Genomic DNA, 6204 nt, shown 5'->3' on the forward strand with positions numbered 1-6204 from the left:
CTTGTCCGGCGTCTATGTTCCAGTGTGGCTATTGAGGCATGGAATGTGACTAACGGCAACAAGATTAAATAATAAAATGCAAATATGATGAGCTTCTGCTATCCTTTGCTGATGTGGTTCATCTGAAGAGAATGCTCCCTCAGTACCTCCCTTTTCTAGCTTTCCTCAGAACATCACTTTGGGATAAATCAAAATAAAATCAATTATAAATTGCACAATGTAGTTCTGTAGATATCGTATTTGAATGTCCATCTGATAGTTTTCAGCATTTAGATGTTTTAAGAAAATGCAGCTACACCTTGGTTGACAAAAAAATAATAAAATAAGTGATGCACCAAATCATCGGCAAATCACATTGGTTCCCAACATATGACCTCTTAACATGAATAACATTGTTCAGATATCTAAGTCAAAAATAGAAAAAAAGTTTGGTAAAATAATAAGAGGAACATTTCAGCCCAAGTTCAACATCAAATTTAAATGCATTGATGTCCAGTCAAAGATTATTTGAACAATTTCAAGTTACAAGAAGCCATGCAAGAATGAGGGTCAAAATTCAAACATAGTTGGACAAAATTCTAACTTCCTATTAAGCAAACTGAATAAGACAGAAGAGGTTTGTATCTGGAAAGTGGCAGTTGGCAACAAGAGTTGCTAACAAATAAAATCCCAATCAGATTCTTTAAAGTTTGTTGCTGTAATCTGACATTACATGGCAAAGTTAAAGAGGTATAAAAAAAACTTTTGCACCGGTGAAGACGTATTTACTTTTCTGTAGTTTTTTTCTTTTTAAAACTTAGCCTTATTTCATTTAGAGCACTGATGCCTTTTAAACCCATTGACGTCTTGCAGAAAGTAGAAAGTTTGTTGAGTTTTAATTTCTTTCGTTCTTCTCCTATGGTGTCTGGTGAGCACATGTTTTGTTTGAAAACCTGAAATCACGCCGTTTGATGCAGCAGGTGTAATCTGAGCCACGTCTCTGTGAATTGTGAATTGTGAAAGTTCTCCGTCGAGTGCTGAAATCAGCTGAACTATTTCCTGTGCTTGAAGTCCAACATCCTGCCTTCACCCTGCAGATCTGCCACCTCCAGCTTCCTCAATTGTATTTTCTCTGCATCTAAACGCAGCGTGTTCGGCAGTTGGCTGGGCCACGTTGCAGGCTGTATTTAGAGCAGCCGAGCGGACCGGCGCCCCCCTTTGTTCTGAGCTTGATGAGGAGGAAACCCTGCTAGGCTGCGACGAGTTCTCATCATCACCATGCATCTCTGCCAAGCTGCTCGGCCCCGCGCAGAGCCGCCGCCGCAGAGCAGGAGGAGGAGGAGGCTGACTGACAGGGGAGGAAGAGGGAGAGATCTGTGTCCTTCATCACTGTTCGACTCGGAAGGAAGAGGACTTCTGTAAGGAGTGGGAGCATCATTAAGGAAAGGGTCCATTTACTTCGGCACCAACAAAAACATAACTCCAGCAGAGATTTCTAAGTGGGATTTGGTATTTTTCACTGTGTGAGTCAGGCTGAAGCTTTTAGTTCTGATTTTAGAGTTTATGAGATCATGCAGCAGTCATCTCATAATAATGCAGGTTATTTTTTAACCATTAAAATTTAGGAAGGGACATAAATATATTATTTGTATTTAAAGAGCAACATTAAAAATGTATTTCATCACTTAATGATGACATAATGAAATCTATTTTTTAAATCACCCTTTCAAATTTTCTGTAATTTATTTTAAGTTGATTTAAGTAAATAAATTAGAAAAATATATATTTTGGAGTTCATTACACAGAAGGACTGGAGATTAAAACATTGACTCAGGTATGTAATTCTGGCTGCATGTTTATGTGCCATAAGACAAAAAATGCACTGATGGATATACAAATATACAGAAGAATAGATGTTTGTTTAAGTTAAAAAAAAAATAAGAATCTGAAACATGAAATATTTATTTAACACCTTATTAATTTGGATTACATTGTACGTGTTATAACTACAACCTGCACTTTATTCAGATGCAGTCTGTGTTTATCTTCCATGTTTAGTAGTTTAGTGGATTTTCTGGGGTTCAGGTCATCATCTTTCAGCTGTGTGATGCAACTATCCATCCATTGTTTATTCCCTCTTATACTTCCAGGGTCACAAAGGACTGGGGCCTTTCTCCAGCAGTCGTGGTCCAACTAAACTAACTAAAGTATCTAATATCTACATTTTTAAGAAAATCCCCACCCTGGAAATAAAAGCACTGATTTTTTATTATTTAAAGAAAAGAGTGAAAGATATATTTATTTTTTATCATTATTTTTTACTGTTTATACTTAAATAATGGGAAGGAAATTCACCCGACCATGCTGAGTGAGAGTTGTTGTTTTGTAAGGTGTATTGTTAGATTTATTTATTTCTTTATGCAGCTGCATTCAGAAAGTCAAAATATTTATAATTCTGGTAGCTTTCTCATTGCTATGGTTCTATTTAAATAAACCGTTCTTGCGCTGGTCAATCGTTTTCTTTCATTTTTAACCAGAGTTAAGCATAATAACACAGCAGAATAAAAAAATGTTTGCAACTGAGGGGCTAAAATTAAAAACCTTTAGTGAAATCTGTCATCTTTTCATGATTCCCACAAACATGCAAAAGCACAGATATATTATGATCCGCTGTGATGTTCAGAAAAGTTCAGAAAACAACGGAAGCCCGCAACAACGACATCCACAGTCGATGTTAAACCCATGTTTTTTCTTCTTTTACATCGTTCTGCACCAACAAAGCAATTTGTTTCCCCGGAGTGTGCTAATTTCTAGATTTCACAGTGCCAGGTGTTACGGCTGCCAGTCATTACATGAAAATCAGCAAAACCTTAACCACGGTGCTTCATCCCCACCGTAAAATGCACCCAGCTCAATTCTCTCTGATTTGGGGAGTGGGGAGGAGGGGTGGTGAAGTGTCTGTTTTTTTACTTTAGAAAAAAAAGAAGAAAAAAAAAAAAAACAGTTGACAGGCAGCTCTCCTGATTTCGCACCCTGATGAATGAGACAAAGATCCGCAATGTTTGATGAGTTTGTTTCTCCTTGCATTAAGCGTTACTTGTGCATCTCTGCAGGATTTATGGGAAGAATCATTAAGGAAGCAGAGGAAGGAAAACAAAACATCACCGGTTGATCTCAGGCCAGGTAGCGGGACATTTTGAAGTGGACACAGAAACTCTGCATTTGGGTCAAACAACAGTGCAGAAAAATGTTGCAGTATGTTATTATTTTTTTTTAACAGAAACAACAGCCTGCTCACATGCAATGTAAATATTGGATTTTCTCACAAGTGTTGCCATGAATTATTAAGTGTTTTCCAGAAACATGGTGGCATTTCTTTTAATTCTCTGGCATTATGTGATTAACTTAAAGATTTCTGGAATACAAATGTGCTCTGAGGATGTGCTGGGATATATTTAGAGCTGTTAATATGTGGCATTAATTATGCACATGTATGTAGAATTAATTAAATCAATCAGCAGCAGACATAACTGAAGAAGAAGGCGGTAAAACGCGCGTGTGTAACTGCCGGAGGGTTTCTTTTTTTTCTTTTTTTCTTTTGCTTTCCACGTTTTCAGTTGCCACATTTTTTTTTTTACACATTCTGATTTGATTTAGTGACTTCTTAAATTAGGCTTTAATTCCACAAGAGGAGAAGAATAAAATTAAAAGTTTCTTTTGATGATATGAAAATTATTCCACTGATTTGTTTGTGTTTTTTCTTTTGTTCCTTGCATTATTACCATACGATAAGTGTGTGCCAAAACAAAGTGATTTATTTTAAGGAAATCCACACTTGATAAATTATTTAAGGCTGCTGGGATTATCCGTGTGTGTGTGTGTGTGTGTGTGTGTGTGTCTGTGTGTGTGGCATCTCAGAGTGGGGTTTAAACTTCTTCTGGTTTAAGATCAGCTGAAATGAGTTCTTTGACGCCAAAATAATTGGTGACTTCAGTGGCGTCGCTCGGCCTTTGTTGGCCTCGTTTACACTGATCTTAATTAGACACACACACTCACACACCCCTGCACAGAGTGAAGAAAAGGGTTACAGTATGATGAATATCCAGCCAACATCTGCTGCTACTTTTGTTTTTAATTTAGCACACTGAATCTGTTTTAATTGGATAATTAATTTGTGCTAATGAAAATCAGCTCTTATCTTTACACTTAAAGCAAAGAAAGTTCTGGCACTTTCTCTACTTTAGGTTAACTTTGTGCTCAGTTATTAAAGCAACTAATTTGGTCAATCACTCTCTAATGTTTCACATCTGCCGTGTGAATAAGAAGGTGATGAGGTGAGGTTAGAAATTCGTCTCCACTTTCTTTTCTCCTCTCGTCAAAGTGACGATGAATGTGTGGGGGAGGAAGAAGCTCGACGTCTTCCTTCCTGTCTGGATCTTCTTCCTCTCCCCCGGTGGCCACGCCTCCTCCGCCACTGCCTGGCCTCAGTGCGAGGCGGGCAAAGGCACAGGAAACAGGAAGCCGTAAGGCAGAGAGGCAAGGTGTCAAAGCTGCCACAGAGAACGACAGAGGGAGAAAATGGGAAGCGGGTTTCTAGTGTCCCAATTACTCCACGTAAACAAAGGAGAAAGTTTTGCCACATCGGGGGCACGGTTCTGCCTCCCACGTCTCCGTCGCACGGCAAGAGCTTCCTCTCCTCCTCCTTCTTCCCTCTGCCATCAGATTAGAGACGTTCAAACGCGCTGCAGCCCTGCTATCATAGCACAAGGTGTCACTTCTTAAAGGCGGTGTCCCCGCTGAATTCGCTACCGTCGATGAAAGGTCGGCAGAACTTGGGTTCACACGCGCCGCCCTGCTTCTTGTCGCTCTGCTCTTGTCTCTGTGTTTGTTTGAAGCTGACAGCTCTCAGCTCCTTCAAGGCCGCAGCGAGCGTCGTCTGATCGGTAGGAGAGCTGCGCTGCTAGGGAGCCTCAGAGCTGGAAAGCTGATGTGGTGAAGAACGTCTTGTATGCGACTGCAGTCGATTTAACTTTTACTGCACTGAAAGTCCAACTGAAACCACTGATCTTATCCCCTTTTTACATGATTACTGTGACATGTGTTGCCAGTATTTCATATTTTCAAAAAGAAGAGACAGAGGACCTGCATCATGCTGGTGTGAGCTTAGGAAGTTATTTTATTCCTTTCTCTTAAGGATACAGCTTACTTAGGTCTGAATGAAATAGCTGAGATATGCTTTGGTTAATATCTAACAAAAGTCACCAAAGAACCTGATTTTCATCCATAACTTTCCACATATTTGTCAGAGCAGTAACTTTCAGGTTGCAGATATTCTTAACCTCACAGCCAAGATATTTTTTTTTTCAAACCCGACTAGACATCTCATAGTTTTGTCTCAGCTTAGCCAGTTACTTCTGTGCTACCTTTTGAAACAATCAGCCCTGAATTTGTGCAGGTTTGGAACTTCCCTCTCTTTGATGTTTAGTGAATGCATCCGGATGTGGAGTTGATGCTTCTGCAGAAAGTTGCAGATTCAACGTCACTGAATCTAATTGAATGTTTTTTTTACTTTTATTTTGATTTACCGTTTTTCATCCTTTTCGAAACAAAGACTTATATCTTTCTTTCACTCAACTGAAGGAAAGTGTGACCCATTCATTTTTGAAAGTCCTACTGGACAGTCTCACTCTGACAATTAACAGTGTATCATCTGCATAGAGTGATAGCACATGTAAGCACTGAATAACAATAATTTTGCTCCCTGCCAAGTTGAATCATTTAAGTACAGCCTAGACAGAGAAAGAGTACCATTCCAACACAAAGTTAAAGTTTAGAAAATTCTTACTGTATATATGCTTTCAAACCAGTTTTAAAGTGCAGTAAAATAATCATATTTTGTCAATACACTCCAATGACGTTACAGATGCTGCAGTCTCTGCTATTCCAGTCAGAGTTGAAGTACTGCTGTGACAATATAGCTAATTAGATTAATAAAGGTATGTTTCTACAATGTCACCTAAAATGTACATAGCTTCATAATTTGTTTCAAACATACATCTGACTTGACATGCACAGCTTTAAGAAAGTCACATCCTACTCCTGTTGACATCCTGTTTTTTTCATGCCTAGTAATTTGCTTTCATTCTAGGATAATGTTAGCATACTTACAAAAGAAAAGTTGTTCTTTAGAAACTTACTTCTTTGTTTTGAATATTGTAAAATGTA

General features: G+C 38.6%; 1 long non-coding RNA gene across 1 annotated transcript; it reads left to right on the plus strand.

The window, feature by feature from the left end:
* Positions 1-956: 956 nt before the first annotated feature.
* LOC114133802 (uncharacterized) lies at positions 957-3714 on the plus strand. Its single transcript, XR_003593275.1, has 2 exons — positions 957-1397; positions 3093-3714. It is a non-coding gene; the product is annotated as an uncharacterized LOC114133802 (long non-coding RNA).
* The last annotated feature ends 2490 nt before the right edge of the window (positions 3715-6204 follow it).

This window comes from Xiphophorus couchianus, chromosome 19, assembly GCF_001444195.1.
Source record: "Xiphophorus couchianus chromosome 19, X_couchianus-1.0, whole genome shotgun sequence".
Taxonomy (NCBI): domain Eukaryota; kingdom Metazoa; phylum Chordata; class Actinopteri; order Cyprinodontiformes; family Poeciliidae; genus Xiphophorus; species Xiphophorus couchianus.